Raw genomic sequence first — 23,903 nt, forward strand, 5'->3', positions numbered from 1 at the left:
TCGACATGACGCGGTGCGTGTGCTCGCTGGCGTTCATTTCGTTGCGTCACGCCGGCGTTACCACGCCAGACACCAGTCCTGCCATATACTCGCAGGCGCGCGCTGCGCAGCGTTGCTTTAGCGCACGCGCGTTTTAGCACGTACGGCGTCCCTCTGTCACGAAAAGAGGGAGACGCAGTGTTGTCTGGGTAACGAATCGGAATAGAGTAGTGTCACTCTATGGCATCGGCGCGAAATGCAGCATGTCGCGTTTCGCACCGGTTGCCGTCAGGCCACGTCGATGGACGCTGGTCGCGCCTGGCGTAAGACTATAGAGTGCTCGCGTTTTGCTAACGTATACTATAGCGTCACTGTGCCCAGACTTCGCGCGCGTACGCTACATTGGAGTATATCGAGCTTTTTATGATTCGCTTGCGGCCGTTTTGATGGCTCCACATACATCAAATTTGGTGTTACGCAACGTCAATCGATCATGAAATATATGACTGGTGCGAACATGATAATCCTGACACGTCTGCCATGTAAGAACATGACAACATACCACGCCCATAGCGTGCTCGCGGCTGTTTCGCTAGCTCCACATATACGAAATTTGGTATCGCGTGACGTGGTATCAAGCTTCTTAAAGGGGCACCCATTCGTTCCTCGTCGTAGTGCGTAACCAGTCTTACATTTTGACCTGCAAGGTGGCGCCGGTGGGAGCTTTCTCCTGTGCATTGTTGAACAATGAAAAATTCGCAGCGTGCGCGTTAACTAAATGCCGAATTCTCCTGTCTCTCATTCCCCAGCAGCAGCCATTGGCATGTACATTGAGGACTATCTGACAAGAAAGCGTTGCTACGTTATACTCGCTGGTTGTAACCTCGTTAGTTTTAGAATGGTTTAGCGAGCGTTGGGCTGCAGTGCCATGAATACAGTGAACTAATATATACCATGAGCTCGAGGGGGTTAAAGGTGGGAAGTAGACACGAAGCGCAAGCCGTAAGAAAGTGTGCGTGTGCCACCTCTCGTTTTGTCCTTGGAATGTCCGCTGGATGGCGGTGCTCCTATATGCGGACTGTATGATAAAAAGATGCGAGATGGTGGTACTTGGAGTGTTGACCAGATGGACGAACGGACACCCAGACAGATGCATGGATGGACGCATGAACGGACGCAGGCGCGGATGCATGGACGAACACAGGGACGCACGCGCGGACGGGAGGATGGACACATGGACGGTCATATGGACGGACGCATGGACAGACGGAAGCAAGATCGAATGAACGGACGGATGCTTTGCCCCACTCTCTATCATTCACCCCTTGGATATGCAGCCATTATTTTTATTTTAAACTTCGTGCAGAAGATAGTCGCGAAGCCTTCATTGTCCGCTTATTTAAAATAAATTGAGTCAAATAACAAGGCGACACTTTAAAATTTTGCGTTGTTTCTGGGAAAACTGTGCTGTGGAAAACTAAGAAGATTAAAAGTACTGTTAATAAAACGGGTTAGAAATATTCATGAGCTATTCTATTCTGCCAAGGTGGATGGCCTGTGAAGCTGTACGTTCAGCACACGGATCACAACCTCAAAGACTTCCGTCATTTTCCATCGTCTGTATGGTACAGTGCTTCTGTTGATATTTCGTGAGCTGTTGAGCTTAAGTCTCTGAATACTACACTTGCGCACGACATGCACACAGCAATAGAGTTGATTAAGTCGTTCGATAAGGTGTTCGAGCGAACGCGAACTGTTCAGACTTATTTCGGTAAACTACCCAGCTCGGTATGCATACAACCAACCTCGTGTACTTGTTCTCAAGTAGTTTTCGTTTCTCGCATGACTGCTGATTATCAGCAGGGTCATTTAAATGAGTTTTCTAGGATAGTGAGCCAGTCAGTCTTGCGTATTAGGCTTAATATTTCACAAGTGGCTGCCGATCATCTTGTTCTCTGTCTCCCTTTTCGCTATGATTAGCTCGTCTGCCTCGCAATGCATTATACTTAATTACGCAGTGTCCGATCCCCATTTCGAGTTGATCAATAGTTGTGGAGCGATAAAGCGTTGTCGAACGGAAAACTTTCTTGTAGACTCCTTTAACATATTTGAATGGTTATTAATGACGCTTTTCAAATTTTTTTTCAGGCTCACCTAAAAGCAAGCTTTCAGGAAGGTGCCGACCATACGCCAAACTTATTAACCTGAACAAGCCACCATTTTCTTTTCGAAAATCCTAACAACTGCCGTTTTTTTTCTTCAACAGAACACTGAGTCACCTGAAATTTTGCTAACGGATTTTATAACATTGGAGGTACTACTGTTGCTTGAATGGCTGTTAGAACACATCACAAAGCCGCTCTATCTCACTTTAATTGATTCTAATTTTCTGTGACCTGTTAGCTTGTTTAGTTTCTTATTTGTTAGTGAAATACATGATTGTGGTGATGTAAGAGACTGAAGCCGGCAAAATTATTGACTGAAATGCAGAGATGACGCTCTCTGACTATGCGATTGCAACATAATGTTGAAATAACAGCATAAAGTATACGCTTTTGTTTTGTTGACTTTCACAATTCTTTCAAAGAACGAGACTCAAAAGAGATTACATCTTGAGAGGAAGCAGATACTCCCCTGTTAGCTTTAGTAATAAATCTGTCACTCAAGAAAGTGTTTCTTGTTTCGCTCTAAGACACCAGCCGTTCTAATTTGACAAATTCCTTGTTTTTTTCTTAGATGTGCAAACCGTCGTTTTTCTTGCTAGTGCTAGTCACTTAACTGCACAAGTCTGCAAGACGGTGTTACGCAACTTTTTTTTGTCTTGTTTAGGAAGGAAGGCGTAGTTTGCGAAGAGTCTAACGTACTCGCGTCAGCTCACGTATTTTCTCAACTTTATCAGCATTTTACTCATCGAGTGTCGATGTTTACTTGTGCACACCTTTTCGAAGAAATCTTAAGGACCATGCGGATACAATCTTTTACCACAGTGAGTGATGTTTGATCCCTTTACGAACATCTGTGTGCCTTCGTCAGGCCTTGGTCTAGCTCAACTACGCCTATCAGCTGACCTCAGGGGCGGCTCGTCACCTCTCATCTGTTAACGTGACGAAGTATCACGTTGAGGGAGAAATATTTTTCCGGAAGAAGCCAGGGATGGCAAACTGCGGGTGCCAAAAGAGCTGGTGCCGAATTCCGGGCAGCTCACTCTAACGCAGCGGCAACGCTTTCGGAGTCTTGTAGCCAAAAGCCTAAAAGTGCAATGCTGAAGTCCAAGATTATCAAGGCAAGCCGCATGCTACTTCTTTGCAAAGAAGACACCGAAATCATCATTAGGCCAAGATGTGGGCTTAATATTTTCAAAATTGAAGCTGCTACCGTGGCTGAAGCCATACTTGCAGCCGCAGGTGTAGGCGAGGACAAGCGGTCACAAAACACTTTGTGCCCAAACATACAGCAAAACGTCATGATGGCCAGCACTCCTAGACGGGAAAAGGCCGATTGGTGCAGTAGCATTAAGCAAATCTGTATCTCGGGAGAGATCCACCAACTCTGCACCCTTGAGACTGCCACGTACTCGACGTGCAAGAGGGTCATAGGTAAAATACCGCTGCATGTCGACCCCACGACGCTTGATTGCTAGATCGTCAACAAGAACAATCCTCTTGCGCTGGCAGCTAAAAGAATAGCGCAGACCGAGACTCTCACCATCGCTTTTGAGGGACACCAGGTACCGAATTTTGTCAGGTACGAAACGCTTCTGTTGAAAGTTTCCCTGCATAGAAAGCAAGTGGACGTATGCCGCGCATATATGGAAGCCTAGGGCATCGGGCCAATGTCTGTCCATCACCACGCGACATCGTTTGTTGAGAATGCGACCTTACTAAACCCGATTTTGTGGCCTTCCGAACCTCAGGTACGATTATGATACATCTCGAATACTTATTTTCTATGTATTATGATTATGTACATGTTGAATACATATTTCCTACGTATTCAAGATGTATCATAATTAGCTGGCATAGAGATAAGTGTGGTCGCGCAATCATCGAGGCAAAGACCATAATCATCGAAGGAGAGAAATGAGTCAAGTCCCTGTCAGTGTTATCAGAGAAAGAATTGCCTTTTTTTTAATTCGTCAATGCCCTGCAATTGTCACGTGTCCAAGGATGTAAAGATGACAGGGGGATTTTCAATATAAAAACTAGTTGCTAGACTGGCGCGCTCTCCTGTCTCCTTTTTCTTCGAGCTGCACCACAAATAATATATTAGGCAATGTAGGATTGTTTCAGACGATCCATGTTACGCGCACAACCATTTATTTCTTCACGGCATGATTGAGGCGTTCTACGAGAACTGAATCAACGCTAGCGATTCTGAAGGTAGTGTGCACAGGGCCTAACTACGACATCGCGTTCTATTTTAGAAGGTGATGCTGGTGTGCGTCCTCCAAGTTTTTATGTCAAAGGTGAACTCTGAATAACCTTTTTAAAAGTACACATTCATTGCTCCGCACATGCATTCACACGGATATCGAGAAAATTATGCTATAGAACTCGAACCACTCTGAAAGCGACACAAGTACGTTGACTGCATACGTATGTCGGACCTAACAAGCCGAAATTAGCGGTGAAAGGCGTCACTGACGATACTGCCCATTCCCTAAAGTTACGATCGACAAGGCACACAGGAAAGCTAAAATAGCAGGACAATTTTTCTGAGATGGGGTGGGCAAATAATTGAGTAAATACTGCTGCATCGGGAAGAATACAATGGTGTTGTTGTCCATGTTTGCTTCGACACGCCAAATGGCATGTTGACAACCTATTAGCTCGATAGAAGTGCCGATGCTTCAAGTTTGTAGGAAAAGGATATACTTAGCAAGATTGGGACGATCACGCTATGTGTCGCTTGTGCTGCGTGACAAGCCTACATTTATCAATAGCCACTGGAAACTGAAAGCTTCTAGTCTTATCAATTCAGTTCTGACCGCTATGTCATTGAATCTTTCTTCCTTCCACGAAACTTTGTCAAGCGACGTTTTTTTCGTCAACATCCACCCTTTTTTTCACTATCTTTCGGTTCAGCAACGCTTCATGTCGGCTAGTACACAACCTATACATAGCGTTATCATTGCCCAACGAGATATTGATACAGCATACACACCCATTTTCCACAATCACGGCTTGGAACTTTCATGTTATTCTGCATACACTCTAAAAAAGAGCGAGTAAAAAGGGTGTCTTTTTGTCCCACAACAATAATCGTCGTCTACATTGTGTTTCATCCTTGCGCTATCGCCCCGCGCCCGGTACATTCCGGTCACGATCGACATGCCAATTATCAGCGTTACATTGCATTCTCGATAGGAAAGTGGCCAGCACCGAGTTTGCAAAAAAGGAAGCGCACATAAGCCTGATGACGATTATTGTTGTGGGACAAAAAGACACCCCTTTTACTCGATATTTTTTTAGAGTACCAAAATATAGATATGTGATATACTCTCTGGTTATACTTTTACGGCTCTCGTATGAGTTGTTCTTACAACAAGCACATCACATCCCTTTAGATTTCGTGGTGCATACAGAAAGTAGCTACAGGTGGCAGGATCGGGAAGTGCGTCACCTGGTTGCTTCTCCCAGCTCTTTAAATAAACTTGCTAGCCTTACTTCCCATGCCTGATTAGCGCTAAGCATTCGAGTTTTTTGTTGCTTATCTTTAATAAGTTCGCGAGCTCAATCCATCAGCTTAGTTAAGCCCTTCATTTCTACTTGCTGTCTCGGAAAGCTTTCCATTCGTGAGATAAACGAGCATGCACTCTTCCCCTCAGGGTTTTCGGGATGAAAGCACGCTAGTATGTGCCTTTGTGCCAGTTCAGTGAGGCATTTTTGCTTACCATTAGCCTGATTGCAAATGCATGTCATTATTTCTTTTCTAACACAACGTATGTGTGCTTGCTGCAACTTCTCGTGATTTGTGTATCGAGTCTCCCCCGGGCGCATCAGCTCGTGTGGGTGACGTTTAGATAAATGTGCTAGCGTCATGCTACGTTATAATTCACGAAGCACGAAAGCCAAGCCACCGCTAATTTGATGGAGTGTTTGAGCATCGGCTCGCCTAATGAGTTTCCTTGTTCCGCAAGAAACATAACGATAATTAACAAGTGCTCGGGCATTTTCTTTTTCGTTGTCGTACTTTTTTTAATTTTGTACACGAGCATTAACAAGAGTTTTTGGGTCATTTGAGTGGTTTGCAAAGTTACAGCTCGTGCGTTCGTCAAACGCATCAACAAGGAGGCATAAGCGAAGTTAAAAGGATGAATGTGCTCAGTATTCCTTCAGCGCACACCGTCGACGAATGCATGCTCACCGCCACCTAGCGTTCCAGAGGCCGCTTCAGAACGCGCTGCGCAGCCTCACGCCAAATTCCTTCCGTGACGGCAAGCCTTGTCCACACTTGTTAACTGTCAAGTGCGCTCACGGTGGGTTTAATACTGCTTCAATGGTGGCCTACTTTACCACCGTCAATGGTTAATCCACTATGACACTGTCTCCGGCTTAGGCATGCGCAGCGTTTCTCTTCAAGGGGGGCGGGGAGGTTCATTACATCCCCCTCCCTATTAAGTCAATGTATGGGGCAGACTTTGAGCTCCCCCCCCCTTCTCGTGCACTCGCCTATGGTCTCCTGGGATTGGTGCATATCCACATTTCATTCGTGACACACAGAGGGACATACACACAGTCTGACCAAATTTTTAGGCTGAATAACTAAATATAAAAATACGTTATGATTCGCAATGATCGGGATGATATAAGATTGCAAAATTTTCTGTGAACATTTCAATCCGATACCTTATCACCTCTGCTTCGAAGAAATTGGGTGCGTCATCAGGGTGTCATAACAATGCAGAAAATTAATGCAAAGCATATTCGTTGTCGCAACTGGACGTTCTCAACTTCTCCGTTTGTAGAATTTCCGAGTCATGAACGAAGCCGGCAAGTTACCCAAGCGTGTTGTCCAGGCCGTTCTGACCTCTAGCCTTCTCCGAAGCGTCAACAATATAGTAGCGTCACCGATATCGAATATGCAAACATGGCCTTGACGCAAGAATCAAATCGGCGAAAAAAAAATCGGTTATACCTCAAAAGTCTGACTCCCTCCACTCTCCTATCTTAGCCGCCAACTGAGTGCTGTCTCCGCTTCCCGTTTTCTGAGCACCAGGATGACGACAGATGCTGGAGCCTTATCCACGCGCATACGTAATTTCAGGCGCAAAAAATACGTTTTGCGTTTCGTCGTTCCACCGGTGCAACAGCGCGTCAGGTTTCCCCAAGTGTCGCGATTCGCTGCCGTATTGTATCGTATGCACGCGCCGCAATTTCAAGGGCCATTTTTTTGTTTGCTTTGCAGCGTCCTCTTGTATTGCGCTTGTCATATAACCGTGACTTTGCTCGCTCCACCGTCCAGAAGCATCGACATTTTATCGTATTTTATATCTTCAATCTTTTCCCCCGAAATTCTTCTTTTTGGCACTCGCGCAGCTTCTCTCGCCAACTCAAAGAAGGCAGCAACAGGAACAAAACAGGCTGTGCGAGCACTTTTTGTTTGATCAACGCTTCAAGTAGATATGTTGGGCGCCAGCTGGTGGCATTTGTTACCGCGTTTGCTACGTACGCAAACTGAACGGTTTTTTTAATGTCCTGTTTTGTTTAGACGGGATAGTTGAAGGGGACAGACACAGTCCTTCTTTTGTCCCAGGCAGCTTTATTGCTTCATATCTTTCACTTCTTTTTTATTGGTGATGCGCGCACAAAGGAACTATTCCGAACATTCTAGCTCACCCCAGCCCTGTGTTCCACATAGCAGTCAGCTGAAAGTAACACGCCACTACCATGGCTTCTTCTTCTTCTTCTTCTATCGGTGTTGCTGCTGTAGAGAGAATGGGACATGTAGGGTTTCAAATGCGATGCGGAGAAATGCCATTCGCGCGTGACAGTAGGAGCACTCGCGTGTCACATACTCTCCGTGGTACAGAACAGGCTGCGTAGGCAACGAAGCCCTAGAAAGAGACGGAAGTGGAACCGAGTTACGAGAGACACACGCAGAAATGTTTGTCGAATTAACGAAGGACTATAGTACAGTTTCCCTATTACGCAATTTTTCATAACTAGAAGTTGAATGTCTCTGCTGATGCAGTCTACAGTTTCTTTTATCAAGAGGAGGGTGCAAAATTTGCTTTGACAAGTGTAATAAAGTAGAGATCTTAACGTGCCAAAACCACGATTATTGTAATGCACGCCGTAGTAGGGGATTGTGTATTTACTTCTGACTAAACCGACATCCCGGTGATCTAAATGCCCGTAAATATAACTACGGACAGCGCTGTCTCCACTGTTTTATTTGGTTACTTCTGTGTGGCTTGGCGCTATCTTCTATTTGGAACAAAAAACAGTAGGAAAAGCCGAAGACGAGCAAGCAAACGACAGAGAGACAAACACAGGAGCTTGTTGTTTCTCGTTTATTAGCTGGTGATTTTGGATGATATGTGGGCTTCTACGTACCAAAACTACGACATGGTAATAAAAGATGTCGCAGTGGAGGGCTCCGGAAATTTCGACCATCTAGCGTTCTTTAACGTCGACTGACAACGCACAGCGCACGGACCTCTAGTATTTCCCGTATACATCGAAATGTGACCGCCACGACCGGGATCAAACCACTGACCTTCGGATAAGCAGCACACCACCGTAGCCGCTCATCAACCTTGGCGGACGGCTTCTTTTTTGACTCTGGCTGTCTGCAAGCAGCGTAGCGATTCCAGCGAGTTGGTCGAGCTTTATCACCGAAAATTTGGGAACCCTTAAGCTTCGCCTTTAAAAGTCAAACGCAATAGCGATAATTTGTCCCTAGTGGTTGCTTCAAACACTTACTGTATAAAATCTTTTCGAACTTGTTATGCACCCACTACGTGGCTTGAAGGGTGCAGTAGCGTGTGCGCCTTTTATAGTGGGTGACTAGCTTTAAACTATAAAGTCAGATAATTCAATGTTCGCACGCCTAATGGCGATGTATGCTTGTACCGCGCATTATTACGTCGGTATTTTACGCTGTATTGTGAAATATGTATAGGGCATGCGTGTTTGTAGAAAATGAAAGTTACTTTGAGTGCATTTCGAAGCAGGGGAAATTATTTTCTCCGCTTTGACAAGAAGAGGCGTTGCTGTGTGCAAGAACACCCCCTTGCCCCGCAAACGATAAGGATTGAAACCACACCCAGACCCACAATTTTTTTAAATGTATTTTATTTGCATCTTCCTTCATTTTTCGGTCACGCAAAGATGGCCGATTTTTCGCTCACGACCACCGAAATTGACGCCGGAAATGCAGCGAAATGATCTCTTTAATGCTATCGCGTTAATATCACAGGGCCCCTAATGCACTCACCTAAGACAGCTGAAACGCGAAATGTCATCTTTTTTCTTTCCGAAAGCTTTCTGCAGCAAACGCGGTTTTCCACGGCCTCCAGGATTGGTGGTACCCCACCTGGTATTGCGCAGCCTTCCCGATTGGCCCCCTTTAACCAGGCTACAATGTCACATGATCAAGTCATCCTGTGACGTCACTGCGACATCACTGTGACGTCACTGTGACATCACTTTGACGTCCTAATATTGTTATTTATGTTGGAATTTAGGTACCTCACAGCACGTTATTATGATTATTTTTTTCATCGTTTATTCCTCTTAATATAACTATCAGTTAAAGCGCACGAAAAACAGACATGAAGAGAGGACAAGCGCTTGAAGAATCGTGCTCTCCGAGAGGAACATTGACGCATCTTCCCGACTGACCGATATACACTTTACCACAGCTAAAAGGAGTCATGTAAACAACGCCCATTGCGCACTCCACGAACTTTTTGCTGTGTTTCATGCGACATTGCGGAAACTCTTTGCGCATGCGTGAACAAAGAGACTGCAGTTTGCCTTTGGCTGAGAAAAGCACATCGACTTTATATCTATTAGCTAATTGCTTAAGTTCGTGTGAAGTCTTATGAAGGTAAGGAACTGATATAACTGATAGTTATAACTGATAGTTATACGATGCATATCCAACTAGCCCAACTTTCAATTCTGTTGCAATTTATTCCTCCTACTTATCACTTTTGTGGACACAGGTAAGTACTGTCGTTTGGTTAGGCATCAAAGGCTTTTATTTGCCTTAAAACGGTGGTCAATTACAAAGAAGGCATGATGGGGCTATACGAAAAGTAGCTCATGTTCTGATGCAGAAAATGGGGGTGACGTAGAATACCTCTACAGTGGGTTTCTGTTGTGTCGTGTGGTCAGCGAAAATTCAGATCAATGAGCGAAAGCTTTTGTGGGCAAAAAGACTAGGCCCATGGCCGTCTAGGATCAACCTAGACCAGGCATTGAAAGTGCTCCTACATTTTTTGTAGGGACGCGAATATTCGTGGTGAATATCGTGTGGATTATATTGAGGGTGCGCACCACGACTGTATTTGTGCTTTGTTGAAACGAGAGTTTCTGGACTTATCTAATGAATGACTCTATATATGTATATGTGTATTTTTTTAGTTTTTATGTCTAACAACTAACTGGAAAGGGCAGCCGTCACAAAGCAATGAGGGTAACTGTTTCAGTTATTTTTTCATTACAATAAAAAAAACATTAGTTTTGATTACTAGGTAATTTTTATCGACATATTGCTGCAACTGCTGCAATGATACTCATTGCTAAAAGCCCATAAAAAACAAATAACTAGGACAAGTTCACACTCATGCGATCTTCGTATAATGACGCTATCGCGAATAAAAGCATTTGTTCCTTCAGGAAAGTCATCGTAATTGCGTAGTTATACCAGCAATGCAAGCAATGCAGCTTTATTTATTTATTTATTTATTTATTTATTTGTTTGTTTGTTCGTTTGCGTAGCATTGATATTTCTTTCTTTAGTTGACCAGCATATTCGAAAGGTAATTCGAAATGAACAAAAGCCGCCGAATTCACAGTGATTTGCTTTGTGGAAAACAAGGCAAAAAGCTTCATGATGTTTTTGAGCGCCTTATTTGTATTAGTGAAGCAAGGGTTTAGAAATATTTTTTATGATGCTGCAGTACTTCCAAAAGTGCTAGGAATCCTCGACATAGGATTTCTCGTGATGATATCGGGTTTCGTGAGTGGCAAGATGGTAATATGACGCAGAGCGAGTTATACGAATGAGACTTGATCTGAACACGGCTTTCTTCGAGAAACAAGATTAAACGATCGTATAGTTTGCCAACTATCGAAAAGTTGATCCTATGCCTCCTCTTGGGAACTCTGGGGACTGTTGTCTTAGAATGATAACGACGGAATAATGCACAGTCGGGTAGACGTCAAGATTTCGTCTTCGAGGCTTTCCGCCGAGTAATGCAATTTCAGACCTTAGAATCAGCTTTGTATTAGGCGCTGGTGGTCTTATGAAGCTATGAATGAGATGCTGTGTCATATGGATTCACAGAAGTCTGAACATGTTGGAATTCAATTTATACATACCTAGCGCGCAACAAAGGCAAGGCGGGATTCACAACAACAAATTCTGGTGCTGTCTTCGTCGTGCTATCTCTTTGATAGCTCAGTATGTTAGCTGATTGTAACTCACTCTTTGCAGCGTGTGTGCTAGCTGCTGACGTGTATATCGCGGGTTATTAGTTACGTGGAATGATAGGACCAACGGTGTAACAATGAAAGGGATGTCATTTTGTCATAAGCACTGAAGGAAAAGATGATTACGCACAAATTGCACATGGACGAGTGCACACTTTCAACCAACTTTATTTTTTTCCTTGCAGTCAATCTATATGCACATATGAAGCGCACGGGAACAACGGCAATCTTATTGTAATGCTCTACAGAGTACCACATGCCCCGCAAGAACCTCATTTCACAATTCAATAATAGCATTGAAGTTTGACTAACACAGGCGAGACTAGCACCCTTTTGGCGATATATGAAAGGCTTCCATGAGTTCCCGGGGAATGCTATTATGGCTTTCACCGGATATCTTGACGCTTTGCAAATTCAGAGCACACCTGCAATGCCGGACGTGCGCAGGCCCAAGCGCATTCTCTTTATTTAGTGAAGCCTTTTATAGATCGTCGAAAGGGGACGCCTAGATACATTGATCAAACTTCAGTTTCGTTTTTGGAGTGGGAAATGAGGTTCTTGCGTGCCAGGTTGTAATCTGCAGTGTGTACAATTGTTATTTGTTTGCCAGTTTGTTTCTATACGCGCACCATGATTGTGGTGCTCCCTAACGTTCCGCGTACGAACAATACGCTTCCTTCGCCCCGGTTCATGACAGAGGTAAGCAGTCACAACATTTATCACTTTTAAGGCCGATAGCAAAACGTGTTCATCTTAAAGCCATCACCATTGTTTCGGCCCTGTCGAGACAGCACAATCAGGCAAATGTGGTTGTTCAATACGCGGAACGTTCGGGAGCACTAGAATCATCGTGCGCACTGGCGCAAGCGGGCTTGTCACGTGGTATTTTTTTTTTTGGATTACGAGGGCATTTGCAGTTAGTAGTAAAATACTAAAAGTTAACAAGTACAAAGCTCGAAACCGTTTAATTAGACGCTTTGCAAACTGATGAGCAACTTTCTCATTGGAATATCCAGCCCAATTTCGTTGCTTAAAGAGTTAGTCGATAAAAGTGGCCTAACTAGGCAATTAATCAGAACTCAAATAATAGTCTGAGTCACTCCAGGCACCAGCCAGCAACATGCATTCCATCGCGTCGTCATTACGTGTGTCGGTATATCTTAAACTCTGGCTAAGTATAGCTGGGGCACCCTGTAGATTGACTGCGACAAAAAATGAAGTTACTTGAAAGTACGCGCTCGTGCATGTCTTCGGCGTACATGTGTAGTTTGTGCGCAACCATTTTTTTATAAGTATGAACCAACTCGCCCAGCATCAAGTTTCATAAAATTAATGAATCCATCTAAATACCGATAACCGTGCGCTCGCTCTCAGGGGTCCCCACTGCGCAAGAAATATTTACGGGCCTTATAAGGAGTTGGTTTACATACAATACAATACTCGACATTTCCCGTACGAGCACGAAGCTCTGTTGAGGAAATGCTGATGTCTGGTACTCTTCATGTCTAAAAACTATGGCCGTGGTTATAGGTAAGTTAACAGTGCCACGTGTGAATAAAAAAATAAGAAGTTTGTGTAGTTTGTCAACCAATTCGCTATAAGAAAAAGCTTCAGTGTATGTTTTAAAATATTGCTCTGCTTTTATAACCAAGTATTCATAAAATACGTTTTTTGAGAAATATTTGATGAACAAAACAAAGTGCTTGCACCCTGCAAATGTGAGCGTACAGCGAAGTTGTATCAAACAGCACACTTGCTAAAAGGGCAGGAGTTGATTTCGTATTGCTCAAGAGTAATGTCAGTGATAATTGCTGTGTAGCCAATATATGCTTGCCACCCCCAGGCTATGCCACTGTCGGAAACAGGTGATTCCACGAGATATCGACTGTAATCCTAAAAAAACAGTGATGTTTCATATTTTGTGTACATAGCACCCTGTAGTCCGAAAGGAAACTAAGTTTTTTTTTTTACTGCAGAATTTTCGGGACAAAAAATGAATATATTTAAACGTAGGCAATAATGTAACCACCAGTTATTCTCGAAAGTTTCATAATGATGTAACAGACAAATATTATCGTTACAAAGAAGACATCTTCTGTACAAAATGTATTCACAACACACTGCGAGGAAACATTTTTTTCAAACTTCTATAGCAAAGAAACTTATTTAAAAAAATGACTGAATATGAAAATTTCATTATAGTTGCTACAAAATATCTGCTACAAAGTTGATAAGACGTATGAATTTGGTTTTTAAAACAAGCATTGTTTCTTTCCCTTCGCAACAGCAGGTACGTTTTCGTTATTGAACTCCGGAATCAGCAAAGCCGTTCTTGAAGACACTCGCATATTTTCGCGGTAATCGTAGAGGCTAAAGTAATCGAGCAAGTATTATGCACAAATATTTGTTATTTGACTCAGCCACAATGCCTTTCCTCAGCGCGCCGTCAAAATAGGTCTTTTCTGCGTACGTTGCCCACGCATGCCAGTTGGCGTCGATGAAGAACGCGCAATAATTTCGGTGACCCAAACGAGATGACAGGAGTGAACCAAGGGACATCTAGTATCACAAACACGCAAGTGCCGCCCCCCCCCCCCTCAAAAATAAACAAAACAAAAATAGAAGTGCCAATGCTGGCCTCCGCGATTGTATACTGGCGCACGACGGGCTATTTACGAGGCGAAAGACCACCAGTTTTAATTTCTACAATCTCCACTGGAGGGGCTGTTGGGACCCGGAAAAGCAGATTACTGTAAATTTCTTGAGAGTTCAGTGATGATTTCTTTGTGGCTAGCGTGGATGATTGAATTCGATATTGTGTATAATGTCGCATTCAACTAACTGGCGACAGAGTCACAAGGCGTAACTCTAACAAGCAGCTTTAAGCCACTAAAGCATTGCTAAGCCTCGATATATTTATACGAATAATACTTGTCAAATGAGGACAACGAATATAATCCTTTTTTGGCTTAAAAAATTTATGCGAAACATAGGTTTGAAATATAAATAGTTATTGTGAGCTCCTGTACCAAAGACACATTGATTGGAAATTATGATTGTGTGGTAATGGCAGAGGTAACGTTCATTACTTCTTATCGATAACCGTAACAGTAACGCATTACGTTTTTTGTAGGTAACGTAGGGTGCTAACGCGTTCCTTTTTCATGGTGGAGTAACGAGTAACGTATTTCTTCACACCTTTTTTGGTAGCGGATACAGCACTGATTATACCACAGATACCTGCACCTATATCTTTGTCGACCTCTTCGTCTTAGCAATTAACGTGAGGAGTATCAATGCCGTGGTATGCCCTTCAAGCCATTATATCCTTCGTTTTACCACTCAATGTTGATCTTCTTCTTCTCGATGCTTCGTCGTATAGCTTGTCAGCATCGGTAACAGCTGCCACGAGAGCTCTTATGTCACACTTCCTTATGAGACTGCTTGAAATATGAACGCGCAACGTAGACAAGGGCTACCTAAGACACGGACCTTGTCTACGTTACACGCTCGTATATCAAGTAATCATGAGTGAGCAACTCACCGAATCAGTCATTTTGATTGTTAAGATAGCCATTCCGGATATTAATTAGATATTCATGCTGAAAACAACCTAATCAGTATCGCTAAACTCTCTCGTCTGACGAACTGTGACATGTTATGCGGCCCCTTTCCCTCTTTTTTCTCTCACTTCTAACTTTCAAACTATGGCTTCCCTCTCTCCTGTGTACAGGGTAGCGTACCGGTTGTTCGAAACTTGTTACCATCATTGGCGCGTATCCCTATCTCCTACAGTTCTCCCTTCATTTACCGTGGCAGGTTTCTTTCATAAGAAACTGATCACTCACAGCCTACATCGGGCTCTCTACGCGCGTTCACTTTCTTCTAACTATTCTGTTTTCTTTTTCATTTCCATTCTCCTTCAGTCATGGTTGTTTGCTTGTGCCTTCTCGTCCAAACACAATGATCACCGGCTCGTTTTATCAGGGCTAGACTCCTGTTGTTTTCCTTTAATCTTTTTCGCCACCATTGTACTCGTTTTGTTTCTTTTCTTCATTATTCTTTATTAGAGCGTCGCGTCTTGCTGTGTCATGACTTCCTGTGGCCCCAAGAGTTTTTCGAAGGCTCATCGCCTGACCCCTTGCCTTATCGACGCCCACCCTATCAAACTATGCGAAACTTCTGGAGGATATACAGCTTTTTTTCTCGCTTCCTGCGGCACGAGATAATTTGCCTCCTAATGAAGTTTGCTCTTCTTGATTTAAAATACGCAAAGATAAGTGCACTTGTGAGAAGGACAGAATTTTTTCTCGGTTGTGGTCAAAATTTCTCTGCTATACAGCCGGACACTTCTCTGTGACTGGCCATCCTGCAAAGATCGGAACTCGGTGCCTTTCCACGTTTAGGTAACAGCTGTTGACCGTGTGGTAGTTTGACGTGGTGATACAGCGACACCGAAATATATTGTAAGAAAAAAAAACTCAGAGTAAACGAACTAACAGAGAGCAGGCGCTGCGGTTAAACGAGCGGTTTCAGCCACCTAGCATTGTAAGAAATGAGAACAGCAACGGCCAGTGTGACGTGAAAAGAAGCTCTTTCCCTGACGGTTGAAAGCCAACGAGAAGCAAAGTACGCTGAGTGAATGGGGAAGCGTTCATCAGGACCCGGATAACACATTGCGTTCCACTCTTAAGAGTGAAGCTTAATGAAACCCTGCAATACTTTTTCAACTTGGTCCCAAAACGCTGCTGATTCGTAGCTGAGGCTCCCGAGGTAAATCTATTGGGCCTAGTTGGTACACAGTATTTCAAGCGAAAACTTCAGGTCAAGCCAAGACGAACCACAAAGAACACAAGATACAATCACTGGCGCTGACTAACACTCATTTGACTAACAAATAACGATGACTAATACTCGCTCAATGATGCCTATTATTCCGTGAGGCACTTATCTTTATAAGGTCACACATAAACTCGAGAGAGTTGCCAGGAGGCACAATGTCCTCGTGGTGTTATGCGTCAAACAAGCTTGCTAAAGCAAGGTGTGCGAGCAGGCTACTTGATATTCCATGTTTTCTACAGTGGAAGCGCATAAAGGTTTACAACAGACTAAGGTGAGAACGAGGATAGTGCTTGTCTATGTTGTCCCCTTTGTTCTATACCTTTTTGCGCTTCGGCTGTAAAAAGCTTGCTAACTGGGTTTTCGCACACGCGTCAGTAGGAATCATGGCTACCAAGCCAATCTCGATGTATATTATGTTATTTGCAGCACCTCCGCAGTGTAAATATATGCCATGTGGCATGACCTATCACTCTGTGCTGTGGCAAGACCTATATCGGGCAAACTGGGTGCTGCATAAATCATCCACCTATAGGGAACGTGCACAAAAGTAAATAACAATGCTGATAAAGGAGCACATCTTGTTGCTCGCCTAAACTCCTGCTGCAGCTGTGTTCCGCGATTTCGCGAGACTTTGATTACCGGCAGAAGCATGAATGAACATAACCTCGGAAGCGTAGAAACATCAAGCAAAAGGGAGCTGAGTGTATCAGAAATACGTCTATATCTTTGTACGGCTCTGAATATGAATTCAAATGCATGCACATATTCGTTAGAAATCTTATTACATGTGCAATGTGCAGTTCAAAACTACCGCCCCATATCACTAACCTCCTCTTGTTGTAAACTTTTAGAACACATTATTGCTAACGAAATCACTAGGTTTCTTGATGATCGAGCTATTTTAACTCCTATGCAGCATGGATTTAGGAAGGGCCTCTCCACTGTAACCCAATTAACTACTATAATTCACAGTCTCGCTAGCGTTGTCGACAAATCAGGACAAACTGACATCATATTTCTGGATTTCAGGAAGGCGTTTGATCTCGTGTCACACGCGAAACTAATCGAAAAACTTGTTCATCTGGACGTTCCCTCATACCTAGTAAATTGGATTTCTGCTTACCTCACTAACCGTAGGCAATTTGTTGCAATTGATAATTGCTGTTCGAGTGACCTTGCTGTTACTTCTGGAGTTCCCCAAGGAAGTGTTCTTGGACCTTTATTATTTAATATATACATTAATGACATAGTTGACTCTATTACTGAACCTGTACAGATAAAATTATTCGCTGATGACTGCTTACTCTTTAATGAAATTACCTGCCAGCAAGACCAAATCACCCTAAACTCAAACCTTCAAAAAATTTTAACATGGTGCGAACGCTGGGACATGCAGCTTAATATTGATAAAACAGTATTTATGAAAATCACCAAAAAAATTAATAAACTTTCGTTTACGTATAATCTTGCATCCATGCCTCTTACAGAGGTTGATGAATATAAGTACCTGGGTGTCATCATAACTAATAATCTCAGTTGGAACTCCCACATCTCTCACCTTTGCGACTCAGCCTTCAAAAAACTCTGCTACCTCAGACACAAATTAAAACATGCTCCTCCCGAGACCCGTCTAACCGCTTATACCTCTCTTGTCCGTCCTAAGCTTGAATATGCAGCTATCGTATGGGATCCTTACACTAAAACTAACATCGATGCGCTAGAAAGGATCCAACGTAAAGCAGTAAGATTCATCTTCTCCAAATATCGCACCAGTGACTCTCCAAGTGACCTAATGGCCCAACACAACATTCAGTCCTTGCAACTAAGAAGAAAAATTCACAGGCTTAAATTTCTATTCTTACTGTATAATAATAAATTGTCTCTTTCTCCTGAACCTCACATAAAGCCTCTCACTGCTCGCCGAACAAGACATCGCCACTCTGCCACATTAACGCCTTACAATACCAGAACCAACATCTTTAAGTATTCCTTTTTTCCTCGAACAGTAGCCGACTGGAACAGCCTACCTCTTAGTACACTCAGCAACACCGACTCTATCGCATCCATTTCATCTTAGATCTAGCCCTTCCTCTTTCAATACAGTGATCCAGTATTTTTTTCCCCTGTTTATTTTTTTTTACTAACTCCTTTGTACATTGATTAGATAGTTCTGTATTGTTTATCTTCTCATATTGTATATTATTTTTCTTTGTATCACATTTCTTTTAGTGCTCATTTACTTGTTAGTAGATTCACTTTGTTGTTGCTTTGTATAGATTCTACTTGTATATATTCTTGATATTTGCAGACTTTGTACTTTTGTTCGTACTTTTCCCCTCCTGCCTGGGCCTATTAAGGCCTGCAGTATTCCTAAATAAATAAATAAAATAAATAAATAAATAGGTGTGCGCTCAAGCTTTACCTTTACAGACGCTCCGGAGAATGCGCGAGCCAAACATTTAAGCACAACACGTGGCCTGTGATTTAAAAATTGTTCCCTATTGTTTCTACAAATGATTGTATACGTCCACATTCACAGCCATTTGGTTACTTGAGTATCGTGAGCTGCATAGTTACCATGGTCGTCGCAAGGGAACACCATGTGCCCGTGTATGTAGAGTGTCGCGCGCACCCTCGCGATCACACTGAAAGCAAACCACGCGAGCAAAGAAAAAGAAAAGAAAGAAGAGCACTCGAGGCCAATAAGCGCACGTGACATATTTTCTATCGCCCGTGCCATCCGCCCTGCTTAGCTTACAGCACACTCATCGAGACGAGACTGGAGAGAAAAAAAAAGTACGGCATGTGACAAACGTACCTGCGCTCATACTTCCCAAATTCTGAACTTTCGGTGGTTGATACGCAAACCAATAAACTCCTCCAACGAAGGCAATAGATGGTTGGGTAGAAAAGTGTAGCAGGGCCCCTCAAGTGTCCGTTAAAGGGCCAGTCAACAGGCTCTGGACGCGCTGGAAAAGCTCGCGCATCTTTCGTACGCCTGACCAACCTTCTTTCATACGCAGTGACGTCAACTCCACGATCGGCGACGTTGACTAATTTACTCTTTAGTGAAGCCTAGTTTAGACCAATCGACGAGCTGCGTGCTACGTCACGTCGCCGATCGCCGAGTTGACGTCACTACACGTCGAAGGAGGTTGGTCACGCACAGGAAAAATGCGCGAGCTTATCGTGCACGTTTCGGAGCCTGTTGACTGGCCCTTTAAGCTTTTACAGTGAAAGCTGTTATGAGATCACAACTCGGGTCACGCGCAGTTGCATGTTGTCTGCCGCTGCCGCCACCGCTGCTGTCCGTAACCACATCACGCGAAATCAGAAAAATAAAACGTTGCAATAATGACACCATGGGGCTTGAACACGAGTTCGCTGGGTGCCAGCCCAATATTTTACCACCGAGTTACGCTGGTGCTTGTAACTTGTCAAACTTGCCTTAGGCAGGAATAACCTAGCACCAATAACACAGTGGGCCTTGAACCATGGTCCACTGGGTGCCAGCTCAGTATTCTACCACTGAGCTACTCCGGTGCTTGTGACTTGTCAAACTTGCCCTAGGCAGGCTTGATGTCGGGTAGGGTGGCTAAAATCCACCCTAATGTCGGGAAAGCAATCGCGTTATTACGACTTATAAAGCTTTTTACATCAGCGAAAAAACGAGCAGTCGTCGCACAATGGGATTATCGTAACCAGTGGACCATCCAATGCTCCAACCCTTTACAAAAGCATGCTTTTGTTTTCCTATGGCGCATATCCACTTCAGCCATAATTCCTCACCGTCGTCAGCCATGCACGGACAATTGGCACAAAATTCTTAAGTGTTTAGCGGATACTACGCTTGTCAGCAGAATGAAGAAAAATAGCATAGCGTATGCTGGCCTACTACCGAAAAGTTTATTATTATTGCCCTAGTGGTTATCAAGCAAGTGTGCTTGCAGTAGTTAAACAATGAATGTTTTGAAAAGGCTCTGAAAGGCCGCTCTTATAGCTTTCGCTGACTGTGCTGCGCCTACCGCGCAAGCCTGGCATTTTTTTTCTTCTCTAGTTCAATTTCACGTTTATGTAGTGATAATATATTACGTAAGCATATCAACACGATTGACCTACCTTTCTATTACGCAATTTATTTCTTTAAAAGGGTACTGACACAAAACTTGACTGCTGAGATACATAGCTTGGAAGTTATCCTACATGAATTTAGAAGTTTGCGGGCGCGATCAACTAGCTCCCCCGAAAACTGAACCATGGTGACCCCCCCTCATTCTAAACCAATGAACAACGAAAATGCTCATATCACTTCATATTCTCCTGCGACTGCTACTATGCGAATACAAGAGAGATAGAGAGAATGAAATGAGGAAAAGGCAGGGAGGTTAACGAGGGCATGTGAATACAAATGTCACAATGGCCCTATATAGCTAAGGCTACATTTTCTCGAAAAATCTGCGAGTTTGACATGAGTCAAATAGTTTTGAGCTCCGATATATCTGGCGTCAGGGATGATTAACAATGCGTCAATGAGAAAGAATGTAGAGTGTCGGGCAATAAACGAGTTGCAAAAACTACTAAACAGCTTGTCTAAACAACAAAAGCACATGCGCTACTGTTGTCGTGAGGGGCGAAGCGCCCGTGCAAGCGAAAGTGAATCAGGCAGCGTCTCCACACATAGTCTGTAATCTTAGTCCCGTCTCCGAAGTATACAGGAGTGTGGAAAGAGAAACAGAAGAAAGTACATGACCCATGAGCGGCTACCGCTTTCATTCAAATGACGTAACAGTGGTAGCATTCCTTTCCCCTTAATATTTGTAGCACTCGAATGGTTTCTTTCTACAAGCAGAACGCCGAAGCTGGGGTGAGACTTCCGCGTTTTCGGACCTTGTAGTGGACTCCGGCGCCCTCTCCTCTGTGGGCCTTGAGTCATCTTGTGGTTCAGCGGACGAGGTCTCGGGCATGTCACGGGCATGTCGGTGCAACGCTTGCGTACTTGGTCGATGTGCCTGCGAACAACATTGTCTTTCGTGTGAACCGCAACTTGCCGAGCACCCGTTGTAGACTTGGCTTTACTAGGTGTCCACTTGTCTCCGATTTCGTAGTTCCGGAAGTAGACTGTATCACCTGGGGCGAAACTCCAGGTAGTGTCATCAGTGGATTTCGACCGATGGGCTGTCCGGTTTCTGGGTGGAAAACACACATCTAGTCTTGTCCTCAACTTGTACCCCAAAAGCAATTCTGATAGAGACAACCTAGAAGCCCGTGGCGTGTTACTGTCTTTGCACAAAATTCTAGCCAGGGCAATCCCGAGATCCACTGCAGTCAATTTCTTTAAACTGTCTTCTATCGTTCTAACAGTGCGCTCTGCCAATTCATTGCTCTGGGGAAGATAGGGCGGCGTGCGTTTGTGAGTGATTCCGTTTCGTATCACAAAACGGCCATTATCTGAGACAACAGTATGGCGCAGTCCGAACCCGCTTAACAAGGTTCTTGGATCATCCACAGTGTTATTAGAAGTAGCTTGGCGCATCGGTATTGCCTCTATCCATTTGCTAGGAGAGGCCACAAAAATTAGGAGAATAACGTTATTAACAGGTCCTGCGAATTCTATATGCAGCCGAGATGATTTGATATGTGGGGTTTAACGTCCCAAAACCACTATATGATTATGAGAGACGCCGTAGTGGAGGGCTCCGGAAATTTAGACCACCTGGGGTTCTTTAACGTGCACCCAAATCTGAGCACACGGGCCTACAACATTTCCGCCTCCATCGGAAATGCAGCCGCCGCAGCCGGGATTCGAACCCGCGCCCTGCGGGTCAGCAGCCGAGTGCCTTAGCCACTAGACCACCGCGGTGGGGCTATATGCAGCCGAGACCATTTCTCATTCGTACTGGGCCAGCTAACAGGCTCTCGTGTCGGTGGCTTGGGTAACGCTTGTACACAGATGCGACATTCACTCCCGACACGCTGAATAGCTCGGTCAAGACCTGGCCACCAGAAACTAGACCTCGCGACGGTTATCATGGTTGAAACTGCTTAGTGTGCCTCGTGTAATAACTGTAACAATCTCTCACGAGGACATTTGGGGATTACTACTCGATGGCCCTAGAACAGTAAATCACCTTCCACGGACAATTCAAATTACCGTTTGTAGTATTCGGACAGTGTTAAGTTTCCTACAGGACGCCGCGACAGCCAACATTCAATAACATACCGGCAGACCCTTGGTATCATATCGTCCCCTGCTGTCAGTGCTTTCAACTCCTGGCGTGACGCAGCGGGATGATCCCATTGGTCAATACCATGTCCCCGGATTCTTTCAAATTGATTCCCACGCCTGCAAAACATTGTGGCAAATGGCTCATTGCATCGGAGTTCAGCATCAGTTTACTGGGTTTAAACAGGAGTTTATACTTTTAAGCTCCCAGCAACAGAGCCCATCTTTGAATTTGGCAGCAGCCATAGCAGGGGTCTGGCGATCTGCCCCTAAAAGGCATAGCAACAGGCGATGAACCATAACGAGCCTGAATTCGCGCCATAGGAGATTATCCTGGAACCGAGTAACGCCAGACACGAGTGCTAGGGCCTCACGTTTAATCTGAGAGTGCTTCTTTTCTGGTACACAATCGATGGGCGAGATCTAAATCCACTCTGCCTGTTCTCGCCATTTATGCGATAGAAAAGCACCGCTACAACGCCATGAGGGGAAGCGTCACATTGCAAGAGTAGCTCCCATTTTGGATCAATATGGGTTAAGACTGGTGCAGCGCACGGAACGTCCCTGGCCTCTTCGAAAGCTCGTTCTTCTTGCTTGCCCCAAACGCATTTCGCTCCTTTTTCTAGAAGCCGATACAACGGCGCGGTCAACGTGGACAGATTTGGCAAGAACCTGTAAAATGTGATAATACGAAGAATTGATCGCAATTTTGTGACGTTGCGTGGGGCCGGAGATAGCCTTATCGCATCAAAGTTTTTTTTTTTCCAGCGCATGTAATCCCTTTGCGTAAGTACGGTAACCAAGATAGGTTACTAATGACTGCAAAAATCTACATTTGTTGGCGCGAAGTTTGATGCCACGCTCTTTGAAACGATGAAGCACCGCCTCAACGTTAGCATTTCGGTCCCCCGCGGTGTCTGCTATGAGCACATTATCAAGATACGCTTGGGTACCTGGCAAACCCTTTAGGACCTCCTCGATTTTGCGTTGAAATATGGTGGTTGCCGAGGCTATGCCGAAGGGTAAGCGGTTGTAGCAAAATAGCCTCTTGTGTGAGTTTATGACAACTAGATTTTTCGAGTCTTCGTCCAGGGGGATTTGATTGTAAGCGTCTCGTAGGTCTAGAATGCTAAACTTCCCTCCCCCGCAGAGATTGCTGAATATGTCATCTACGATAGGAAATAGGTATTGTT

The 23,903-nt window shown here is 44.2% G+C and overlaps 2 long non-coding RNA genes across 2 annotated transcripts in view; both read right to left on the minus strand.

The window, feature by feature from the left end:
* Positions 1-23,903, minus strand: part of LOC142770077 (uncharacterized) — a 50,860-nt gene that overhangs the window by 15,358 nt on the left and 11,599 nt on the right. The window lies entirely within an intron of this gene.
* On the minus strand, positions 21,289-22,832 carry LOC142770088 (uncharacterized). Its single transcript, XR_012885839.1, has 2 exons — positions 22,708-22,832; positions 21,289-21,673 (listed from the first exon to the last, which is right to left on the minus strand). It is a non-coding gene; the product is annotated as an uncharacterized LOC142770088 (long non-coding RNA).

Source organism: Rhipicephalus microplus, chromosome 1, assembly GCF_043290135.1.
Source record: "Rhipicephalus microplus isolate Deutch F79 chromosome 1, USDA_Rmic, whole genome shotgun sequence".
NCBI classification, from domain to species: Eukaryota; Metazoa; Arthropoda; class Arachnida; order Ixodida; family Ixodidae; genus Rhipicephalus; species Rhipicephalus microplus.